Here is a 26,755-nt window from a genome sequence, read left to right on the forward strand (position 1 = left end):
CTTATTCACTTCTGATATGAGCTCCTAACAAGTTCAGTCTACATCAATCCATTTTTCTCATGATTTCCTGGACCATTCTACAGGTCTGTCCTGCTAGTTCTCCACATCCTGCTTTTCTGACCTCTTGATTACCCCACTATTCATTCATTTCTTCCCATCATACTCTGAAAAAAGCTTTCTAATGTTAATTACACAAATTAACTTATATTTATATTTATTTAATTTTCATCATCATCAGTCTTGAATCCTTCCTGGTTCCCCATGTCCTGAAGTCCTTCACTGGTTTCCTCACAAGAACTTGATAATCGTTCAAAACTGCCATCAAGCCTGTTCCAACACCACTCCATTTCTAAGTAGAATTCAGACATTTCTTTGTGTAAAAGTTTCTGTAAAGACATAACAAACAACATACTATAGACATTTCTTTGTAGTACAAAGTTACTGGAAAGACAACAAACAAGATACAATTGTTCATAATCAAGCCAAGAACTACAGTTCACAACACATTTTGTATGCTACCATCATATACTGCCTCAAATATAAATTATTCTCCAGTAGCGCTAACTTGTCCAGATCATGAATGAGAAAAGCTCATTGTGCATGACCACCTCACCTATAAGAAGCTTAAATTATCCGTCACTCTATCATGCCCCCAACATCATTTGTCATTCTTTTATGCTCTCTTAAAAGATTACAGAGCATACAGTGAGAAAGGCACTTAAATTACATATAAGGGGATGATATGAAAAATGTGTTAGCATTTATTTCAGTACTAATCTTTTAATTATTTCAGTACTAATCTTTTAATCATAAACTTTTAATCACATTTTAGGTGGGAGAACAAAGACAAAAACTGGATAATGTAGAGGTTTGAAAACAATAGAACCAGAGGCTTAATCCTCTCCTGAAGTGGTTCAATCATATCTATAACAAAGTTTGTACTTATCTGCCATATAACTGGGAGCAATTGCCTGTGGTTTGCCTTTGTGTGCCATAAATATAAAATGAAGAAAATTACCTTCCACGTGACAGCACACCCTACATCATCAACTGGTAGCATCCAAAGAAGATGGGGAGCTAGTATTTTGAAAGAAGCAACAACTGAATCCATAACAAGTCTTGCTATAGAAATCAACCCCCCCCCCCCCAAAAAAAAAAAAAAAAAAAAAAAAAAAAAACAAAAAAAAAAAAAAAAAAAATAAAAAAAAAAAAACACCTGTGAACCAGTGACATCATTCTTAGACAAGGCATGGTGGAGCTTGCCAGCAACCTTAAAGGAGGCAAGGGCAAGCATAAACACTATCTTGAGAGAGAGGTTGAATGAGGTGGCATCAGAGGGTGATGTGTTAGCCTGGCATCAGTCCCAAAGTGTGTGCTTAACTTGGGTCGGAATACACTGGCTAAAGTATCTAAATAAGAGATGTCCTAGTCACTAGCCAAATCCACACCATCCTTGATGAAAATGTGATAGAAGCTCCTAAGTCTTTTTCTTGCCGATGACAACTCCATAAATGACCACACAAACATGACAGTATACTAATTAATGCTGGAACAGCAACTTTTAATGGACTATTACCTGCACTGTACATTGAAAAATGTCCCTCGCCACACTGCCCTTGGTCAAGTTTGGTGGGAGACCACCTCCAAGGGTGGTGATCACTACTGTTGTAATCTTCAGAGTATCTCTCTGCTGTAATACTGAATAATCTCTAAGCCTGATGATGAAAGGATGCAGTTTGATTGTTTGTGGAAGTGGCCTGGTTTAATGGAACACAAACAACAAACAATACAACACAGGAATTGTCCTCAGATCAACTACTAGAATGACAAAATCTGAGAACAATTCCTATTAGGGCTAGAAAAGAGGGATCTGAATGAAAGGACAAGTACACATCTATATATGTTTACTGCCCAAACTGCAGGATCTAGTTAAAAGTGGCAGCCAATTTGGTGGGGAAACTAATCCAACAAAAGCATCCTCCACAACTGCCACAAGGACTTGTATACATCTTGAATTTTAGAGGCCACTCTATTGGAAGGATCTCACAGCCTATGTCAAGTGCATACCAACCTATTTGTACAGTTATCATTTTCTCCTTTGAAACTTCCATTACTGCTCTATAAAATCTCGATAAAACACTTTTGGATTTGTCTGTCATGGTTTGGTTTGCTGAAAACAATATTTACATTCCAACCAAACTTCCTAGACATATAAGTGATACAAATGTATCAAGGCCATCAAGATTATCCTGAATTTTCTTAACATCCCTAGAGTGAAATGCAAATGTGGTCAGAATAGGTTCAGGATGGCCTCCTTGGCCACTGAAGTGCTATTAGAAATATGGAGTTTCCAGTAGTCCTCAACCATTGAATATCTCCTTCAACAGTGGAAAAGGTATACGCAAATACATTTGTCCAATCTTAAATTTTAACTTCTACTGCCCAGGCTTGAGGACCTAGAACTGGGGAGACATACAGATGGCAACAATGATTCAGCTTCACTGAAGTGAGATCAATGAGGGATTGGCTGAACACCCTCCAAATCGCCTTGCAAACTACAGGTTGAAGATCAATCGCAGGAGAGGACCTGGATGACTTAAGGGGGCCGGCCGGCTAACGCCCTTTTTTAAGGACAGGACTTTGATATTCATACCACTTAATAAGGTGACTTAGGACATCTCCAAACCGCATATGATTTTTGCCTCTGACCTTCGGTTTTGTGACGCCAGGGTGATTTATCCCGAAAATAACCATTTTTCAAATTCTATCTCCTCCCTTGATATTTAATATTAAGACCTGGGATTACTACCATATATAGACCTGATGTAGACCTCCAATCGAATGGAGAGTTTTTTTTCTAAGACATTTTTTTGCAAGATATGAATTTTTCAATATGGTAAAAAAATAAACCCTATAAATCAGAAAAAATTAAAAAAAAAAACACGAAACAAAAATTGGAAAAAAAGGGCTCTATTTGATTGTTCTATAATGTCTTTCTGAGTTATACTACCAAATTTCAATGTTATAGCTTTAAAACTAAGTGAGAAGATAGATTTGAAGGTCAATAAGTATAGTTTTGAGATACGGGCGTTCAAAGTTTTCCTTCGTATTTCTATAAAGACAATGTTATAAATAATGATTATTATGAATGTATATTTTTTTTTCTTTTTTGTGTATTAATAAACCAAAAATATTTTATTTATCATAATTTAATCATAAATGATGATCCCTTTGCTCATATATCACAGCCTGGGGCACTGCTTGAGGCAAGATGGGGCACTCCTCCCTACGCAATTCTCTCTATCCCCTTCACTAACTCGGCTTATTACAGCGAATTTTCTTCTGCATATTAGCAAGATGTCTTGTATTTTTCCTCTTTGGCATGATGAAATTCTTGCCCGAAACAAAGATAAACAAACGTAAATGCAAGAGAATGTCAAGAGGTGAAACTCGAAGGCGTACTCTTTTTTTTTACAAAGACAATTTAATAAATCATGATTATTATGAAATTTCATATTCCATTTTGGGTTTTAAAAAACCAAACTTTGTTATTTATCATAAATGAAGATCTCTTTGCTCAAAGATCGTCCTAGCCTTGGGCACAGTGTGACGTGTGCTGTCAAGCAAGACGGGGGCGTTACCAAGCAACCCTCCCCTCTCTCTTCACTAACTACGCAGTCTATTATGATATTCTGAATAATACTTGAGCGATTTTTCTTGATTTTTCTTCGCTTCCCCATGGTCTGTTAGCGAGATGTTCTTCTCCTTTTCCTCATTAGCATGATGAAATTCTTTGGCCGAAACAATACATAAACATACATAAAAGCAGGCGTATGTCAGAGGTGAAATGGAACGTGTAAACTACTCGAAGTCTGTGAACGCACTGAATGTCACTGGACTTGGCCTGAAGTCTCCTTCTCGACTCGGGGAATGTCTACAGATGCCATTTTCCCTTTCCCCAATTTCTTTTGACAATGATTTATCAAAATTTACGATAATAGAGGAAATATTGCATTTGTTTGTACGGATCAATGTTTTAGGCTTATTGAGTTACGTTAACTAATTACCCTGTAACTACGAAAGTAAGAGGAATTTTGACGAAATATTTTGTATACGTATTCTCAATTGCCATATGAAGCTCCATGAATTTTTTCATGACTTTGCATTTTTCGCCCTATACCTCCATATATAGGCGTTCCGGCCGGCCCCCTTAAATTTAGCATGTTCACCAAACATACAGTCAACCAGGAAAGAACTGAGGCATAATGGACAACATTCCAGTGTCCAGAGGATAAAGTCATGGTGATGGCTACCAAGGTTTCCAAATTCCTGCCCCTGCCTTCTTATATGAGCTAGAGAAGGCACAATCAAGAAGCCAGAAATTACTTACATTCCTCCTGGATGGCAAACAACTCCTTGCAGTTAATAAGAAGACTTGCTTCTACTGGCAACCACACCCTTGAAGTGACTGGTTCTGATAACCACACCCATCCTCATCCGAGGCAACTGAACACAGTTTGCAGGCTCGCAATTCACTTACTGATTCGCAGATTTCTCTATGGAACATATATTTAATCGTGAGAAATTTCCCTATTTGCAGTATTATCCACCAAGAAATATAAACTAATTAATGTATTTTCATATCATTTACATGACTATGAGCAGTTTTTGTCATAAACCTATATTAATATACTCAAATATAAGCTTTTTTTTTTTTTTTTTTTTTTTGAATCTCAAAAAGGCAGTTCTAAGTGTAAGTTTTAGGAGGATTTTAAGTATTCACAAATTTTAGCTATCAACAGGGGGTTGTGGTACACATCCCCCTCAAATCCGGGGGTTTAGTGTACAGTGAGAGGTCTGGGTTTGACCAATGAAAGGAAAAAATCCAGTTCTAGGCTCCATGGCTATAACCAGTAGCGGGATTTGGTTGTGTGAACCATCTCACAGAATTTCATGAGTTTGACGACCCAGCTAAGTGTAAACCATGACCTACTTTATGAGTAGAAAGTGCAACTTTCAACTCATAACATAAATTTCATTGAGTATTAACACTGGTAATCAATCATGACTGGTTCCCTGCCTGAGAAGGAACTAGGCTAGGATTATGATTAGGTCTAGGTGGGAAACAATAATCACAGAGATTGAGCCCACATGTCTAGGAATGTCTCCCAACATCCTATTGCCTGGCACTAGAAATACATAGCCTGTGTTAAAAGGCCAAAATAAAAAATTTATTTAAGTCATGAAAATTAACATGAAAAATACAGTAAATAATTAGTGAATATTTCTCAATTAAAAAATCTGTGAATTACCAAATTTTATGCGAATAGTTTGGAGTACAAGTTCCACAGAAAAGTCTGCAATACATGAAGCAGCGAATCATGAACGCCCACGATAGCCGGGGGTCGACTGTACTTTCTCCTGGTGTTTTCTTAAAAAGTGTTTTATTTTGCTTTGAGAAATGGCATACATACTAATGATGAAACACGGTGTTTTTACACAAGACAGTTTCCAAGATGTGGTAAAACGAGTAAATTCCCTAAACATATCACTGTTTAAGTATCTAATGTATCATGTGAGTTGCATTTCAATACCCCAGATAACATTGGACCTATAGAGCGGCAGCCCGGACCATTGAGATACAACGAACGAGATACTGACTGTAACCACCCTACTGGTATTTAAGAGTAGACTTGTAAACTGTGAAACTGACCATTTTGTTGCCAAAAATATAATGGGTGGCTTACTTAACAAGCACCACTAATTGCTTTTAGATTTTGGGTCTAGATCCAATATATGAGATACCAGATGGAATTAATATATAATATATCTGCAGACTCTACTGATTATAGAATGACCAGTGACAGAACATTTTGGAGGGTGGGTTCCCCCTGACAGCGCATTGAAAGGGGGGGGGGATTAATGGATCTAGATCCAACTTAGGAGATACCAAGTAAATTTTTTTTTACACTACAATAGCACTGCACATACCTAGAATACTGTGGTGGTAATGACACACTTTAGTGGGTGGTTACCCCCTGACAGATGCCCAACAATGAGTGGAGGGGAGACAGGATCTGCATCCACATTGGAGATACCAAGTAAAATTTGTACTACAATTGCACTGCACATCCTAGAATGCTGTGTTGGTAATGACAGACATTTTAGTGTTTGTTTTACCCCCCACTGACAGACACCCACAACAAGTGGGGAGGGGGAGACAGGATCTGCATCCAACATGGAGATACCCAGTAAAATTTGTACTACAATAGTACTGCACATCCTAGAGTACTGCGATGGTAATGACAGACATTTCAGTGGGTAATTAACCCCCTGGGGGGAAGGGAGGCAGGATCTCCATCCAACATTGAAAATACCAAATAGAATTTGTACTACAATAGCACTGCACATCCTAGAGTACTGTGGTGGTAATACCAGACATTTCAGTGGGTGGTTACCCCCCCTCACAGACACCCTACAATGATTGGGGCGGGGGAGGGGGAGGGGGAGGGGGAGAGGGAGATAGGATCTGCATCAAACATAAGAAGATACCAACTAAAATTTGTACTACAATAGCACTTCATATCCTAAAATGCTGTGATGGTAATGACAGACATTTTAGTGGGTGGTTTCCCCCTGACAGACACCCCACGAGGGGGGGGGGGGGGGAAACAGGATCTGCACCAACATTGGAGATACCAAGTAAAATTTGTAATACAATAGACTGCACATCCTAGAGTACTGTGGTGGTAATGATAGACATTTTAGTGGTGGTTACCCCTTCACAGAATAACCTATCAATTGGAAGGGAGAGATGGATACCCTTGAAATGACTCAAATCTATCACAAGCAATATTAATATTATAAATATGGTAATTATCTGAAAATTGTGAGCCTGATAAAATGTAAAAGGCACAAAATTCAAGAAATATTGTGATGTTTCAGGATAATTACTGCCGGAGTTATTTTTTAAAATTCCTATTGAAGTATGGAATATTTCACGTCATTAATTCCATCATATCTATATAAAAAAACTATGTATGAGAATTACTACAGTCAAACTCATCCTTTTTGGCCACTGAGGCGTTGGCTGCATTAAGCCTGGATTTTCTGCACAGTTGCCACAATTCTATAAATACGCCACGACAGTGATGACGAAATGTGTCTGATATTTTTTATACTAACTAAATATATGGTAATTACTCTATCTTTTAATAAAACTTCATTTGTTTAAGAATGACTTAAGTTTCTGATGGGAGAACTGATAGTATTAAAAATGTTTTCCTGAGATTTGACAACACGGCTGTACTGTCATTGTACTCTGCAGCCACCTCCCTCCGTCTCCGGACACCGAAGGTCATTCTGTGTCACTGAGTCACTGACCCAACTAGGATACATCTACTCCTCACTGCCCCTGCCTGCATAGTCAAACAAAGGAAATAATTTACAATGTAAATCGGTACTTTTTAAATGAAAAGGCCAGCGGTGCACCTTTGTTACCATTCACTCAATCCCTTGTTCAGACAGCCAAAACCACCAAAGCGAGTGAAAGGACTGTTAGAAGGATTTACAGCAAACCAAAACAAGAATGGTGATTAGAGGCTTAACACAAGAAACCTGTCTTCCATTCACCAATAAAAACTCACCCTGCAACGGTTACTAATTTTGATGGCTTTGATAAGTGTATCCTAAGAAGAATTGTATTGGCATTTTACGAGAGAAGTGAAATTCCTACTCTCAACAAAGTCACGGAAGAGCTGAAGGAGAAAATATCTTACAGTGGTGGTGTTGAATCACTTCGAAGAGTACTGTTGCAGATTGGCTTCCGATTTTCACAAGTTGATGGCCGTAAGTTCCTTATGGAATGAAATGATGTTGCAGTTGCTCGCACAAGATTTTTGAGAAAGATGCGGCAAGTCAGACAGTCCTTTGAAAACTTAGCTTTTCTTGACGAAACCTGGGTCAATCAAAATTACACTGTTCCAAAGAGTTGGATTGACACGGCCTCCAAACAAGCAACAGGAGTAAAGTTGCCCACGGGAAAAGGAAATCGCCTCATCATTCTACATGCAGGAATGAAAGAAGGCTTTGTCGAGAATGCTGAATTATTTTTCCATGCAAAAAATTATGGTGATTATCACAAGCAGATGAATGCTGCAGTTTTCGAGTAATGGTTTAAAGCCCAGTTGTTACCCAACATCCCCCGAAGTCTGATATTGTGATGGACAATGCATCATCCCACTCGATGGTGCTTGAAAAAACCCAACAAAATCTTGGAGAAAGGAAGCAATAAAGGACTGGCTTATTAAGAAGGGTGCACATCTACGTGACGACATGCTGAAACTCACAAAAAAAATGACTAATGGAAAGAAAACTTACATGATTGACACGCTTGCTTCAGAAGCAGGACACAAAGTTGTACGACTACCCCCATACCACTGTCAATACAACCCGATGCAGCTTATATGGGTGCAAGTAAAAACTTACATATCCAAGAGAAGTACAAAATTGCTGAACTTAAGCATTTAGTCAAAGATGCTTTAAACACAGTGACAGCGGAAAACTGGAAGCAACACTGTGACAGCGGAAAACTGGAAGCAGGCAATAAAACATGCTGAGAAACTTCAAGAACAAGATGCGAAGCAAGATATAGCAGTGAGACGATTTATAGTCATTCGTCATTAACACCGAGGAGCTCAGACGAAGAATCTCCTGATTAAACAGCATGGATAGGATTAGGCCTACTAGGGAGACCTCTATAAAAAAAAAATGCCTTGACTTTTACCTCTATGGTGTTGTGGAAACAAAGTTAAAATAACAAAGAACAGAGAGAGAGAGAGAGAGAGAGAGAGAGAGAGAGAGAGAGAGAGAGAGAGAGAGAGAGAGAGAGAGAGAGAGGTATACCTGGGTAGACGTGGCAACAGTGGGGAAAATCCCCGGTATACTCGACCAACGCCTCAGTGGCCAAAAAGGATGAGTTTGACTATAGGCCTGGTCTACTTTCTATAGTTTCACACAAAAAACATATATATATATATACACGTGGTCCCCCCGTTCCCGATTCGCGGGGGATGCGTACCAGACCCCCCCCCCCCCCCCCCCCCCGCAAATAGTTAGAATCCCGCGAATGTTTGGAACCCCTAAAAATGCTAAAAACAGCCTATTTGTTAGTTAAAACTTAAGAAAAACCACTAAAAATTTTCATACTTGGTTTTTTTTAATAGTTTTATCACAAAAAGTGCATTTTATGATGAAATTGATAACAAAAACAGGAAGGAATTTGTGGATATTTCTCATAGAAAAAATACCGCGAATGCGCAGCGAATTTCCGCGAATAATGCAGGGAAACGTTCCGAGAGCAATCCGCGAATGTGTGAGTCCGCGAATCCGGAGAATGCGAATACAGGGGGTCCACTGATGTATATATATATATATATATATATATATATATATGGTATATATATATATATATATATATATATGAATAACTTAATCACGAGTATATAAAACATGATGCTATGTATAAATAAAGGTTTTTTGCCACGGAAAAAATGAAAAAGTAGTGAGCCGAGTACTTTCGGTCCTATTCGAAGTACTCTGCTAACTCACTTTTTCATTTTTTCCTTCGTGGCAAAAAAAACTTTATATATATATATATATATATATACTATATATATATATATATATATATATATATATATATATATACATATATATAATCTATATCTAATATATATCTAATATCTATCTATATACATATATATATATATATACGTATGTATATCTATACGTATATCTATATATACATATCTATACCTATCTATATATATCTATATCTATATATCTATCTAGTATCTATCTATAATAATAATAATAGCACTATCCTTTGGTGTGGAGTTATTACTTCACACAAAGTAGTATTTTATCTGAATGGGAGGGGGTCACAAGTGACAACAGCTACAAGTATGTGTGCCTATCCATTTTTGAATAATTAAACCAGTCATATGGTACCACTCTCAATTCCTCTAAAAAAAGAAATGTAAAATAAGTATTCTTGTTTTAATACCGTCTTTGGCCATCTTCTTTTCTTGCCTATAGTTAGGGCACTGCAGCCATGTCGAGGTTCATAGCCCATAACTGAATTGTTCTTTAGTTGCTGTAGGCTCGTGTGGATGAAATGAAATTATTATCGGATATGGGAGTTCGATTGATATCAAGACCAAAGTCCCATCATAAAGAGCTGTTTTAACACCCGCACATTCACAAAGAGATGATGTATCACAACACAAATAATTACTGGAAACAGAAATGTGAATGAATTGTTCAGGATAGGCTAACCATAAACATTAAAACATTTTCACCCATTCTATTGGATCGCCTGACTCCCAAATTAAGTTGGGCTATAATATCATGTAAATTATCTAATACAGTAGTACCTCGAGATACGAAATTAATCCGTTCTGAGGCGCCCTTCATATCATGAGGTTTTCGTATCTTGGACCACATTTTACATGTAAAATGGCTAATCTGTTCCAAGCCCTCCAAAAACACCCCAGTAAATTATATTTCCAGGCCTACAACACATGTTCTAGGGTTACGACACCAATCCAATGGAAGAAATACTGTACATACTTGAGTAATATTCAACTGCATGTAATGTTCAACCCCATTTTTACTGCATATATTAGGACTTTAGCATATGTCCCTTAGTAATAAGCCTAGCCTATGTTAGCGGTTGCTACTGTAGCCTAGTCTGTGATTCTGACATCTAAACCTAAGAAGCTAAAAGCTTAGAATATGTCAAAAAATGTATAAATAATCAGTATGTACTCATTTCAAATAATTATTAATTAATCATTAACTATAATACACAGGCAAACAAAAAAAAACCTTCCAATCGATTGTTTACATTCAGCTCTTACGAGTACCAAACTAACGCTAAGCAATCACTTTCCCTACGACACAGTAAGCCATAAATTTTCATTAGTATCTCTCTTCAACTAATGAAACTACCAAACAGTATAATAACCAATCATTTCTATTCTTTATTCTATCTTTACCTAATGGAGATACCGAGTTATTGACAGCTATAATGAAACATATATGTAACGTAATATTAAAACATGAAGAATTCTCAAAAATACGTATGATAGCAGTCTGATTTATTTTATATTTTATATCTAATTCACAATTTTTTTATTAAAGTATTGCATATACTCATTTCAAATAATTATTAAGTAACCATTAGCTATAATAAACAAACAAAACAAAAAAGCTTCCAAACTTCTGTTTACATCCAGCACTTACGAGTATCGAACGATCGCCAAGCAATCACTATTCCTAGTACACAGTAAGCCATAAATTTTCATTATCTCTCTTCAACTACTGAAACTACCAAACAGTATAATAACCATTCATTTCTATTCCTTATTCTATCTTTACCTAATGTTTTTTTTTATTATTAAATGTATGGCATGAATAAGTTTTTCAATTTACAGCATCCTATTACCAATAGAATACTTAAAGCACAAGGGGTAGATGCTGACCAATAGGAGAGCAGGGTCTTATGGAGTGACTAGCATCAGGAACCAATGGGAGAGCAGGAGGATGGTGGTGAGTTTACTCAGTTGGCGGTGTGGGGGTTTTAAAATTGTTCTCGGTGGTCCGGGCGAATCTCGGGACTTTACAGCAACAACCTTTCATATCTTGAAAACTTTTCGTATGTAGAGCTGTAAAATTTTTCGTATTTGCTTTCGTATCTCGAGTTTTTCGTAAGTTGAGCCTTTCATATGTCGAAGTACCACTGTAGTCCACTTATTTTTGGCTGCCTCACTCAAATTGATCTGTAAGCTATCACCAAGTATCAGGTACCATATATATTCAGGGAAGAAAATTTAAAGTTACATAAAAAATGATACTTACACAGTCTGATGTTTAAAGCCAGCTGAATGTGTTTCTCTCTTAACTTCCCGCCGAAACGCACCACAAGCAGCCTATGTAATGTGTTTCAATACATTCTATCGATGCTGGCTTTGACAACCATTATTCGGCTAATTTTCTCCCTAGTAATATTTTTACTTTAATAGTTCATTATATCCGTTAGACAGGCACTAACATCATATTATATTTTCATGTCTGTTCAGTGCATTTACCATTGCTAATATGATTTATAATGCGTCTCCAACACAGTCATAAAAATCAGACAACCAAATGTGCAAATATGTCAGCTGCGTGCAAGGCATAGGGCGTCAATCACTGGAGTAGCGACCTCCCTGCCAAGAGTAACTTCGGAAGGTCTCGGTCCAGCTCTTAGTACTATATTTTATTACCATTATTTTTAAAATCTTTATTATTATTATTATCATTATTATTATTATTCGACCCAATTTCACAGAGAAAAATTACCTTACGAAAACAGGCCTAAACACTTCAACAATTGTGGTCAAGGCCTAAGCATCTGCTCTTGGATCTAAGCAGTGTCAAGCATAAATGGTTCCTGTGTAAATATACGACTTTCTTTGCATACAGTAGCGAAGCACTAACTAAACAGTAACTTAGTACAATCACTAAACACTAACACTCACAATGCACTTAGCAAGCACACTCTTACACACACACACACACACACACACTTAACATACACTCACACTCAATAACACAAAATACTCTGAATACCCAACACTCACTAGGCACTTACTATACACTAAATGCTCACTAAACACTTAAAACACTAAGATTCACTAAATACTCATTACGTATACCCCAAACACTCTGTAAACATTCACTAAACTCTCACTTAATCCTAAACATTGATTGAACACTAAACACTCACTAAACCCTCAGCACTCATTAAATACTGAATGCTTACCAAACCCTAAATACTTTTAAATATTAAACAGTGAATGAACATCCACTCCTTAAATATTAAAGTGAATGAACATCCACTCATTAAAAACTCAATAAACACTTACACACTAACATTTGCTAAATACGAACATTCACATGAATTCACTAAACGCTCACTTAACATTTGCAAAACATTCACTAAAACCCTAAACACTCACTGAATACTTACACACTAAATATTCACTAAACACTACCATTCACAAGACATTCACTAAATGCTCATTTAACATTCACAAAACATTCACTAAAACCCTAAAGACAAAACATTCACTGAATACTTACACAATAAACATTAAATAACATTCATAAAACATTCACTAAACTCTAAGAACTCGGGAAACATTCACTGAATACTGACACATTATACAGTCACTAAAACCTAAACATTCATCAAACACTTACTCATAAACATTCACTAAACACTTACTCACTAAACATTAACAATACAAAAAATTCACAATCGCACCAATTTTTTATTTCTCTTGTTTTCTTTACATTAATGTTAGATTATTATTTTTTTGGTCTAGTTTGCTCTTATATTTATTCATAATCTTGAGAGAATGAAAATGTTCGAAATAACTTGGTGTGTGGAGTGATTGTTTAAAAAACAGAGATCCTCTGTGTCCTTCCTCAGCTAAGTGTATTATATCTGATGAATTTTACACCAGACGAAAAAAAATCGACTATAGTAACAACAATATTCATTCATAAAACTGATAATACAAAAATGTATCCATGATTTCATTAGTATGAAAGTTAGTTGAAACCAAAAGAAGGTAGTCCTACGTCGATAAAACAAACCGAGTAGGCTATAGCGCAATTATTATGATCTATACCCTGACTATAGCGTATATATTACATATGTATTACTATCTATTTAATGGGTGTGTATTCCTCTATTTAGCAAATGTTATGTACATAGACATTTTACAGCAATAGCTCTAATAATGATAAGAACTTACATGCTACTTTACAGTGCCACTCTTCCAGCCACCACTACATTAATTTTCATCTTGTAAACAAAGCTAATGCGAGTACGTACATACTATAATTGAAGTCAGTTGCTTGCATAACAAAATAATATGACAGATTATTATGGGCCTACAGATGACTGTTATTTATATGAAACAAATTAATAATTTTTGTGTTAAATAAACACTAAGGATATATAAAGGATAAAAATATTTACTAAATATATCACGATAATGTATAATATGGGTCAATAGCAGCCTACTATACTAGTCTAAACATTAATTATCAGGGCTTGCCCTTCCCCCTGCCCACCTTTTAGGGTGTATCTGTCAGGGGGAAACCACCCACTGAAATGTCTGGCATTACCATGACAGCATTCTAAGATATGAAGTGCTATTGCAGCACAAATTTTAGTTGGTATCTCCCATGTTGGATGGAGATCCTGTCTCCCCCTCTTCTTCCCCCTCCCCACTCATTGTGGGGTGTCTGTCAGGGGGTAAACACCCGCTAAAATGTCTGTCATTCCCACTACAGTATTCCAGGATGTGCAGTACTATTGTTGTAGAAATTTTTCTTGGTATCTCCATGTTGGATGCAGATCCTGTCTCCCCCTCCCCCTCCCCACTTGTTGTGGGGTGTCTGTCAGGGGGTAACCACCCACTAAAATGTCTGTCATTACCACCACAGCATTCTAGGATGTGCAGTGCAATTGTAGTACAAATTTTACTTGGTATCTCCAATGTTGGATGCAGATCCTGTCTCCCCCTCCCCACTCGTTGTGGGGCCTGTCAGGGGGGTAACCACCCACTAAAATGTCTGTCATTACCACCACAGTATTCTAGGATGTGCAGTACTATTGTAGTGTAAATTTTACTCTATATCTCCTAAGTTGGATCTAGATCCTGTGCATCTGTCAGGGGGAACCCACTCTCCAAAATGTCTGTCACAGGTCATTCTATAATCAGTAGATTCTGCAGATATATTATATATTAGTTTCATCTGGTATCTCATACACTGGATCTAGACCCAAAATCTAACAAGCAATTAGTGGTGCTTGTTAAGTAAGCCAACCAAATATTTTTGGCAGATGGTCAGTTTCACAGTTTATAAGTCTATTCCTAAATACCAGTAAGGGTTACAGTCTGTATCTCAATGGTCCGGGCTGCGGGACTAATACCTCTTTTCCTCAGTAGTCCCATCTTATTGTTAAATACATTTAAGAAAAACTAAGTCTTTATTACCAAACAAAATTCATTCATGCAGTAAATTTCATTTTCAGTAGATTGTACTAGGCTAGGCTTTCAAACAATGTTACCAACCTTGTGGCTTGCATAAACCTCATCAAGTATGATGTAAACAAAAGAATTGGAATGAATTGGGAAATGACTGTTTTGGGATTTTGAAGGATTTGACATTAACATGAAGTACTATGTTAGTTTACCTTTGCATACCTGTATTACATTTATGTACAAAAATATAATAATTCCAATAATACTTTTGTTTATTTTAGCTACTGAACAATTACTCTTCTAATTCTTTTGTTAGTAGACTCAATTACCTAATGCTGAGAACAAAGCTCATGATGACTAGAAATGTCAAAAAAAAAAAAAAAAAAAAAAAAAAAAAAAAAAAAAAAACGTAGCAAAGGAAGTGGACACATGGCTGCTGTTGGAAAAAATGAGGTTTGAAGTTGCAGCGCAACAGTGGATCAACAATATGTATTTTTCTGATAGAAAATAAGTGATATTTCCATCTTTTTGTGATTCTCTTACCAGAATACTTGCTTGCTCTGGCGTCAGCAAATCCCCTTCCTTACACACTGTGTGCTCTTTGATCAGTTCTGGAATCCCACGCTGCAGCCGAGTTGGTAATCCCAACTTTCTGAGATGAGGTTCAATGGAATGAGAAAACTGTGGCAATAAACCTTGCTTTAACTCTATAGTCTCTGTTGCTGCATCCCCTGCATGTGGATAATCTGGGAATCTCTTCTTCCTAAAATATCTAGAAATAAATAATCAAAGTAAATAAAAAAGAATAGATAATAAAAATGACATGAGAAAAATCTATAATTCTTTAAAAAATTTATATTTTTCTTAATTACAAACCACAGCCTTCTAGGTAGGAGTACTCTTTAAAGCAAGCCAGAAAGTCATTAAAACTTAGGATCACGATGGTTAGTTGGAAGTAGGCCAGTGAGTTGGGGGTAGTAGCTCACCTGCCATTAAGGCAGCACTTTTTACTTTGGCTCAATTGCATGGTTGAGGTGGTGTTATGATAACAGAATGATAACAGACTGATTTGAATACCTAGAGAAATACATATACCATTAATATTTTATATTTCTTTCTCCAGGAATATAACCACTGCGCTTTACGTAGGAGACAAACTACTTAGGTAGGAGAAAAGGCTTTTCACTGATGGCAAGGGGAATGCCACTGCTCTGGCCATGGTAATAAGCAGAATGGCAAAGGGATATCACGATAGATAACACTTATCTAGAGTGACTGTCTCACTTTAGAAAAGACTGACAAACCAAGTACCATCCAAAAGAGATGACAACAAGTCTGAATGTAGCCAATATTTAGGTCAATCAAGATGATGACAGCTTTACCTCTACCCTCCACACACTTTTCTTAAATGGCAATCAGAGGTTGTCATGCTTGATTACTCCCTCATACTTTGTGAACCAAAGTTCCATGGAGAGAGAGAGAGAGAGAGAGAGAGAGAGAGAGAGAGAGAGAGAGAGAGAGAGAGAGAGAGAGAGAGAGAGAGAGAGAGAGTCACACGTTCAACCTCCAGCCTTGTCATCTGAGGATAATCTTACATGTAACACCAATGAAAAAGTTTCTCCATAACATTAGGGGACTTCACGTATTCTTGCTGGTGCTAGGGCAATTCGTCCCTGGTGAATTTGTCGTTGCCCCATTCGTCCCGCTCAATTCATCGTTGCTCAATTTGTCGTTGGGCAATTTGTCCCCAAGTTAAAAGACACTAGGTTGTTTAACTGTTTTATTTATTATTTTCCTGTTTTGGACATTTGGAAACAAAAGGTTTTTACTTAGATAGAGTTACTTCTAAGGAATACACCCATCCAACAACATGGCTACCTGCAAGATTTTAATTTCAGAGAAAGGAAAAAACAAAGTTGTTGATGAAGAGAATTATATATATACTAAGAATAAGGAGAGTGTAGATAGACTGAAGATCTACTGGAGGTGTGAAAATCGTACATGCAAGGCAAGACTTCATACTGATGAAAACTATACGTATAGAGATTAAGAAGGTTGGTATCCACAATCCCGCTTCAACAGCCGCAGAGGTAAATGCGAAAACTGTGGTCTCAAATATTAAAGCAAAGTCAATTTCATCTCGTGATGCACCTCGCTCAATAATTGCTGGTGAAGTTGAAGTGTTTTATCACAAATTCCTTGGTTGGAACACTCAGTAAGAATATCAGACGTTGGAGGCAAGCAGATTTTAATTATCCAGCAACCCCACAAACAAATGTTGGGTTCTCCATTCCAAGTGAATACTCTTGCTTAGATACTAATGAAATTTTTTTAAAGTATGATAGTGGAATCGAAGATTCAAGCAGAATATTGATATTTGCAAGTGATGAAGCGCTGAGACATTTAAAAGTGTACAAGACTTGGGTGGCAGACGGAACATTTAAATGCTGTTCTAGTATATTTTTTCAATTATATATAGTGCATGTACAGATCGATAATTTCAATGTCCCATGATTGTTTGTATTGCTATCAAACAAAAGCCAAAACACATATAATAGACTTTTTGCCAAAATAAGTGAATTGCTGCAGGACGAAGGCCCAGATTGCATACTTATGGATTTTGAAATAGCAGCGCATAATGGATTTCTTGAATCATTTCCTGCCTCAAATTTAGCGTGCTGCTTGTTTCATTTAGGGCAAAATGTGTACAAGCATATAGTTCAAGAAGGAATGAAAAGCAGATGCTACGAGGAACTTGTAGATGAGATGATGATTATGCCACAGTCGGTAGTTTCCTATTTTGAGAATAATTACATAGGACCCCTTGGAGGAAGAGGAGAAAGGAGGCGACGTCTTGAACCACCATATCCATTAACTATTTGGAATGTTTGGGATAGATGCATGTCTGGGATTGCTAGAACTACAAATAATTTAGAAGCCTACCACAGTGCACTAAAAGACACGGTGAATATGAGTCATCCAAATATTTGGAAGCTCATAGATGTTTTGAAATGTGAGGAAAGGTTTGCTAGTTCCAAACTGCAGAAATTTATCCAAGGAGATGAGCCAATGCAAAAGCAAAAAATATAGACATGAATTTGCATATAAAAATGTCATGAAGAGATATCATCCCAACAAAAAATTACCTTTATGAAAACAATCGCACACAATCTTAAATTTTAGAAATTAAATGCTTAACCAATATTTTTAAGAATTTTATTGTAACTTGTCTACTATTTTCATTATATATATATTATCTTGTACTATAAATTTGACTGAAAATAAACACTACACTTTTTTTTTTTTATTTATATTGTAACTTCCCCTTTCCTAAAAAAGATACAATATTAGCAGCAAAGTTTCTAAAAATTACTTTCAAACTAAAATTGTCATTAGACAATTCTTTTTTTAAGGAGAAAAGTTTTAAAAAGCACTTTTGAACTAAAATTGTCGTTAGACAATTCTTTTTTTTAAGGACCGCAAAGTTTTTTAAAAAGTACTTTTTTTGAACTAAAATTGTCAATAGACAATTTCTTTTTTTGAGGAAGCAAAAAAGGGTCCAATATGTAAGACAAAAAAAAAAAAAAAAAAAGGAGTGTCGAGAATGCGAAAATAAATAATTGAACTCGACGATTTGCCCAACGACGAATTGACTTAGGGACAAATTGAGCAACGATCAATTGAACAACGACGAATTGCCGTTGACGAATTGACCGGACACCTTCTTGCCTAGACTGGGCAACTGTCCCTCTAAGAGAAAGAATCTTACACCCACTAAATCACTTCACGTAGCCAAAAATAATATTCTTGGGCACCTTCTTATGCTTGCTGATACTAACAAAGAGGCCCTGACATTTTTATCTAAGAGGCTCATTTTAGTGCCAGAAGGCTTGCATCAGGCATAAAAGCATCTCATTTGGATCCCCACCAACAGTCCCAAAAGGAGAGAATCATACCCTCAAATCTTTCATTTGAAACTAACAGGTTCTGATTTTTTACCACAAACTCAGCAAGTTATGAAAACAAATAAATTGGATATTCCCAATCCTCAAAGTGTTTAATAGGATATGCAGGGTTGTGCAACTCATCAACATGCTTCACTGAGGCTAAGGCTAGCAGAAAAAAGTTGTGAGACTTAGATCTCTTATCTGAGGCATTCCCCAGGAGCTTGTACAGTACCTGAGTTAGCCTGTGTCACTTCCCACTCCAGAAGCTGAAGTTGCCAAGTTGAGTAAGACAGTTCAAAGCTCATCATGAGCATACATAATTCGGCAAGGAAGAGAAGTTCATATCCTAAATTTAAAGCCTGGCTAAGGTAGATTGATAGCATTTCATCACAAGGATTGAAAGAAGCTTATCTCAACAAAAGTTAACAAGGTCTCCAATCAGTTAAGCAGTAGCCCCAACCACAGAGACAACACAAAAAACACCAATCACAACAGATGGCCCACTTCTGCAGTTACATATGTCAGCTATGAACCTTTAAAGGCATCAAGACACCTGCGTAGTCCTGGAAGAAAAGCCTTTCCTGCATGAATTTCTGGGTAAATAACAATGTAAGTTGAAGGTCTGTACAGAATTACCTAATCATGAGATACAAAAAAATTAGCCAATTGGTCTGGTTAAATGACTTAATAAAGTAGCAATTGGTCAAGGAGGAATCTCTCTGAATGACTCAAACAGAAAAGCCAGCAGACTGGGACACCACTCAGCACGGAGCCAATGAGGAGCTTCCAGGGGTAACCGATACTTGGTTGAACACTCTGCAAAGCAGACTAAATATAGGAAAGGTATACTTGTACCACTGGTACTGAAAGGCATCATCCAGAGCACCTGTGTGGCAAACACGTTTATCCTTATCTCCAAGCTTGTTTTGATGGTCTTTGCCCTCTACTGCGGTGACGTGTGGAGGAGCTTATGCTTTTCGAGAAAGTGTTCTCTTGGCTGTCTCACTGTAAGCAATTGGATTACAGTGGTACCTCGAGATACAAAAGGCTCAACTTACGAAAAACTCGAGATACGAAAGCAAATACAAAAAATTTTACGGCTCTACATACGAAAATTGTTCAAGATACGAAAGGTTGTTGCTGTAAAGTCCGAGATTCGCCCGGACCACCAATAACAATTTTGAAACCCGCGCACTGCAGACTGAGTAGACTCGCCACCATCCTCCCGCTCTCCTATTGGTTCCTGATGCTAGTCACCGCCATGAGATCCTTCTCTCCTATGGGTCAGCATCCCTCCCATGATGCATCTACGTAGCGGCGTGCTTCTTCGGCCACTGCATGGCATCATCTGTATCGTATGCACGCGGTATTCATTCGTTCTAACGATTTCGTTTATTAACGTAAATTCGTTAGTGATTTCATTGTAGTATACTTTATCAAGTTGTGTGAGAACTTTAGTACATACGTATACGTACGTACTACATACGTAGTCATGGGTCCCAAGAAAGTTGAAATTCACGGAAAGAAGAGGATGCTCTCTTTGGAGACAAAGATGGAGATTACCAAGAAGTATGAAGCTGGTATGCGATTGAGTGTGATCGCCAAGGAATACGGCCAAAATCCGTCGACAATAGGCACCATCCTTAAGCAGAAGGATGTCATCAAAGCAAAGCAGCTACACCTTCCAAGGGCGTCACTATTTTGTACAGCAAGAGGACCCACGTGCACGATGAAATGGAAAGGCTTCTTCTTGTCTGGATAAAAGACAAAGAAATCGCTGGTGATACGATAACGGAGACAGCAATCTGCCACAAGGCCAGCGCTATTTTCGGCGATTTGATTGCCCAGGCTGAAGACGACGGAGGAGAAGGGACATCAACGCCAACCCCAGACTTCAAGGCTTCGCATGGGTGGTTCAAGAAATTCCGTAAACGGACTGGCATCCATTCGGTGGTGCGGCAGTGGGAGGCGGCCAGCTCGGACATGAAATGATGATCAAGGAAGGCTACAGTTCTCAGCAAGTCTTCAACTGTGATGAGACTGGCCTTTTTTGGAAAAAAATGCCTCATCGGACGTACATCACGCAGGAAGAGAAGAAGCTACCCGGGCATAAGCTTATGAAAGACAGGCTTACGCTCGCACTTTGTTCGAACGCCAGCGGGGATTGCAAGGTGAAGCCCCTACTTGTCTATCATTCCGAGACTCCTCAAGCCTTCAAGGCCCACAAAGTGCTTAAGAAGCTTCCAGTGATGTGGAGGGCTAATGCGAAAGCCTGGGTAACGAGACTTTTGTTCACCAAGTGGGTAAATCTGTGTTTCGGCCCGACAGTGAAGAAATTCTTGGAGAAGTGCCTCCCTCTGAAATGTCTGCTGGTGTTGGACAATGCCCCTGCTCACCCTCCTGGCCTCGAGGAAGATATCCTAGCTGAGTACGTATGCGTTTATCAAGGTTCTTTATCTTCTGCCTAACACCACCCCTCTCCTCCAGCCCATGGACCAGCAAGTGATATCGACCTTCAAGGAGCTGTATACGAAACATCTTTTCAAGAGATGTTTGGACATCACCGATACCACAAACCTCACCTTGCGTGAATTTTGGAAGGAGTATTTCGATGTTGTGATATGCATCTGACTCATTGATCAAGCTTGGCAGGAGGTTTCGAGGCGAACCTTGAATTCCTCGTGGAGGAAAATCTGGCCTGATGCCGTATCCGCCCGAAACTTCAAGGGATTCCACGTGGGCGAAGCTGGTGCTGCAGATTCAGAAACAGTTGACGATCCTGAAACTGTATCGCAACCAGATCTTGACGAGATCGTTGAACTCGGCAAGTCCATGGGGCTGGTCGTCGACGAGGACGACATCAATGACCTTCTCGAGGAGCACCAAGAGGAGCTTACGATGGATGACCTGAAGGAGTTGGAGGCCATGCAACATAACGTCATTCAAGAGGAGTTGAAACAGTTGACGATCCTGAAACTGTTTTGCAACCAGATCTTGACGAGATCGTTGCACTCAGCAAGTCCATGGGCCTGGTCGTCGACGAGGACGACATCAATGACCATCTCAAGGAGCACCAAGAGGAGCTTACGATGGATGACCTGAAGGAGTTGGAGGCCATGCAACATAACGTTGTTCAAGAGGAGTTCTCTAGCAGCGGCGAGGAGGAGGACAACGACTCTATGACAACGGCAGAAATTAAGGATGCTCTAGCTGCTTTTCATAAGGTGCAATCATTCGTAGAAAAGAGACACCCCGAAAAAGGGATATTGACGAAGGAAAAATCTATTTCTGGGGGAAGACCTGTATCGCCCGGTGAAAGTTTCTGTAGCTCACCTTTCTAAGTATAAATAGATCCTAAATATACCAGAGAAAAAAGCTAGCATGGTATGCTGAGGTTAATACCCTCGCACGAGCACCCAAAGGGTGTTGGGTATAAAGTACAAGGCGAGTGGAAGCCACTATTCACAGGTCTTCTGCCAATTAGAAGATTCCTCTGCAAAATCCCACTCACAGCAAGAGCCGTTGCAACGGTCACTCCTCTTTCCTCGCTCCTGCTACTACTACCCGACTCGCGTGCCATCTGCATTCTTGGAATAGACACCCTAGCTTGGATTGGTTAAGGGTGGGGAAAGAAGTAGAAGGGATGGGTTCACCGGGCGACACAGGTCTTCCCCAAGAAATAGATTTTTCCTTCGTCAAAATCCCTTTTCTGGGTTCGACCTGAGTCTGTCGGTGAAAAAGTATCCGAGAGTTCCCATCCAAGCTTAACAGATACCAAACAAATATATAAAAAGGGGTTAATGAAACCTAAGGTTCATTTACAGCATAATTTTTAATGCATAATGAGGTAGGAATTTACTTACTTACTAATTACAATAGGACTTAAACTATGGCTTAGAACTAGTAATAATAAAATAATACAATACAGTGGTACCTCGAGATACGAAATTAATCCGTTTTCCAGACTGGCCTTCGTATCAAGAGTTTTTCGTATCTTGAAACACATTTTACATGTAAAATGGCTAATCCGTTCCAAGCCCTCCAAAAACACCCCAGTAAATTATATTTCCAGGCCTAAAACACATGTTCTAGGGTTACGACGGAAGAAATATGACACCAGAAAGGCAAAATACTGTACATACTTGAGTAATATTCAACTGCATATAATGTTCAACCCCATTTTTACTGCATATATTAGGATTTTAGCATATGTCCCTTAGCAATAAGCCTAGCCTATGTTAGCGGTTGCTACTGTAGCCTAGTCTATGATTCTGACATCTAAACCCAAGAGCTTAGAATATGCCAATAAACGTATAAATAATCAGTATGTACTCATTTCAAATAATTATTTATTAATCATTAACTATAATACACAAACAAAAAACAAACAATCATTTTTCCTAGCACACAGTAAGTCATAAATTGTCATTATTATCTCTCTTCAACTAATGAAACCACCAAACAGTATAATAACCATTCATTTTTATTCTTTATTCTATCTTTACCTAACGGAGATACCGAGTTACTGACAGTTATAATGAAACATACGTATACGTAACGTAATAATAAAACAGAAGAAGAATTCTAAAAAATGCATATTTGTTGGCAGTCTGATTTATTTTATATTTTATGATATCTAATTCACAATTTTTTTATTAAATGTATTGCATGTACTCATTTCAAATAATTATTAAGTAACCATTAACTATAATAAACAAACAAAAAAAAGCTCCCAAACATCTGTTTACATCCAGCACTTACGAGTATCGAACGATCGCCAAGCAATCACTTTACACAGTAAGCCATAAATTTTCATATCTCTCTTCAAATACTGAAACTACCAAACAGTATAATAACCATTCATTTCTATTCTTTATTCTATCTTTACCTAATGTTTTTTTTTTTTTATTAAATGTATTGCATGAATACTAAGTTATTCAATTTACATCAACCTTTTACCAATAGAATACTTAAAGCACAATAGGAGAGCAGGACCTTATGGGGTGACTAGCATCAGGAACCAATGGGAGAGCGGGGAGGATGGTGGCGAGTTTACTCAGTTGGCGGCGCGGGGAGTTTTAAAATGTCTCGGTGGTCCGGGCGAATCTCGGAGTTTTATAGCAACAACCTCGTATCTTGAAAACTTTTCGTATGTAGAGCAGTAAAATTTTTCGTATTGGCTTTCGTAACTTGGATTTTTCGTAAGTTGAGCCTTTCGTATCTCGAGGTACTACTGTACAATCTAAGCATGGTATCTGAAGAAATATACTGGGTATGTACAGGCAGATACATAAAACAATTATGGTCCCAATACTATATACATGTTCTAGTGACAGGATGACAACTAAACCGTCACAACCCGGGGGAGAGAGGTTTGGTAGGGAATACGAGCGAGGCAGGTAGGAAGGAGAGAGTATTAAGGGAAAGCAAAGGATTTAGACAAGATTCATCATTCAGGGGAGACTATGCTCCCTGCAGCAACTGTTGGAAATTTAAGGGCCTTTGGGTTTTTAAGATATTGGCATTTGAAAACTGCTGGAGATTTCCAACCCGTATATTTCTTCAGGTCCTCGAAATTCATGTTGTGAAAGTAGTTAATGAAGGTAGCCACTGCCTAGATATCATGGACGTGTGGGACTGAATCCGGGTTGGCCTGTTTAATAAAGTAAAGTATTTGTTGTCTAATACCTTTAAGAGAAATCGTACCACCTTTCTCTCTAATGAAAAGGGGGCCTGAAGATTTTTCGTATGTCCTGGCTAAGAAGGATTTAAGGGTAACGACAGGACACAATGATGTGTCCTGTGTCAGAGGAATGATTTTCCATGGAGCCCATCTGTTTTGTGGGTCCTCATTTTTAGTCAAGAACCTCCGATCTGTGGATAGTAATACTTCCCCCGACGGGAGGAATTCTATATGGTCTGGATTCCTGGAGAGAGCCGAGAGTTCAGATATTCTGGCACCTGAGGCCATGGTCATTAGGAATAAAGTTTTCCTAAGCAGGGTTATATAAGAGCATGACTCATTATTAGTGTCTGAGGCTAATTTGAGTACGTCATTCAAAAACCAAGAGACCATATGAGGACGGTTCCATTAGTCTCAGGCGGGCACATGCTCGTGGAATGGAGGAGAAGTATGCATCTGACAAGTTAATATTAAAGCCAACCTGAAAAATCTTCCTTAAGGCTGACTTGATTGTTGTAATGGTACTAGCGGCTAGACCTTTCTCAAATAGTTCTAAAAAACGAAATTGCCAGATTCATGGTCATTTTATGAGCAGCTGAGTCTTTTAGAAATTTGGCCAACTTCTTGAGCGCTGAATCATATTGCCTGAGCGTTGATTCTCTTTTATCTGATTCTATGAATAACATGTTTAGTGGATCGATACTAGCGTCCTTTTGGGCTGCAAACTTCATGAAGTCCATAAAGTTAGGGCACTCAGAATTCTTGAGGAAGCTGACACAGTCTGAGTTTGTACTGTCTGTGTCAGTTCTGGACGGGGATCCGTTTGGGTCGGAGCTTCAGTTCTAGAAGAAGCGGAAACCAGTTGCTCTTTGGCCAGTGGGTGACCACTAATGCTACTTGTCCTGTGAAAAATCTTAGCTTGTGACAGGACCTTCATCAGAAGATTCACCGGTGTGAAAATAGGTAAATCTTCTGCCAATTGTTCCAATCTATGGACATCGCATCTGTGGCGTAAGCTAGAGGGTCCAGGTTGGGTGCCACATAACACGGTAGTTTGTGGTTGGATTCTGTGGCGAATAGGCCTACTTGAAGGTCCGGAACTTGATTGCAAATCCACCGGAATGACTTCCTGTCCAGAGACCACTCCGATTCTAGCGGAGTTGTCCTGGAGAGAGCATCTGCTATAACATTCTGCCAGGTGAGTTGCTGACAGGTGCCAATGATTTTTCGCCGCCAATGAAAATATCGCAATTAACACATGATTTAGTTTGCTTGACCTGGAGCCTCCTCTGTTTATGCAATGTACCACCACTAGGCTGTCCGAGACTACTCTCACATGACTGTCCTTGGCCGGAGTCAGTCGTTTTAAAGTTAACAAAACTGCCATGGCTTCTAGAACATTGATATGAAACTGGCGGAACATATCCGACCACATTCCCTGTACTTTCTTGTGTTGTGAATATCCTCCCCAGCCGCTCAGTGATGCGTCCGTGTGGATGGTTAGAGACGGCGGAAGGAATTGCAATGATATTGACTTAGCCAGATTTCTGTGCTTTGTCCATGGACGAAGCCTCTTGTTAGAATAGGTGGAATTATTGAAATCTTGTCCCTGAGATAGATGTTGGCTCTCTTTCTCCAGACTCAATTGATGTCTTTCAATCTGGCTTTTAACCCTTAAACGCCGAGTGGACGTACAGTGGACCCCCCGTATTCGCGTACTTTTCTTTATTTTGGAACCTATCTAGAAATTATTCGCGGACGGACTCACCCATTCGCGGAATTTTCCGACGAAAATAATCACTAATTAGTGTATTTTGATGTTTATTTTCATGACTAAATACATTTTTATGATACAAAAATAATTTACTAATTTTCAAATATTAATTTTGATTAATACTGTATTAGTAAGTTTAATAAATTTAAATATCACAATAAAAATAATAATTCTCTCTCTCTCTCTCTATACAAAGAGTATGTTTTTTTTTGTATGATAAATAAATGATTTACTATTTTCAAAT

The 26,755-nt window shown here is 38.2% G+C and overlaps 1 pseudogene; it reads right to left on the reverse strand.

Annotated features, from left to right (window-relative positions):
- Positions 1–202: 202 nt before the first annotated feature.
- LOC135221885 (mRNA turnover protein 4 homolog) overlaps positions 203–26,755 on the reverse strand; it is a 113,581-nt pseudogene continuing 87,028 nt past the window's right edge.

Source organism: Macrobrachium nipponense, chromosome 3, assembly GCF_015104395.2.
Source record: "Macrobrachium nipponense isolate FS-2020 chromosome 3, ASM1510439v2, whole genome shotgun sequence".
In the NCBI taxonomy this organism is placed as follows: Eukaryota; Metazoa; Arthropoda; class Malacostraca; order Decapoda; family Palaemonidae; genus Macrobrachium; species Macrobrachium nipponense.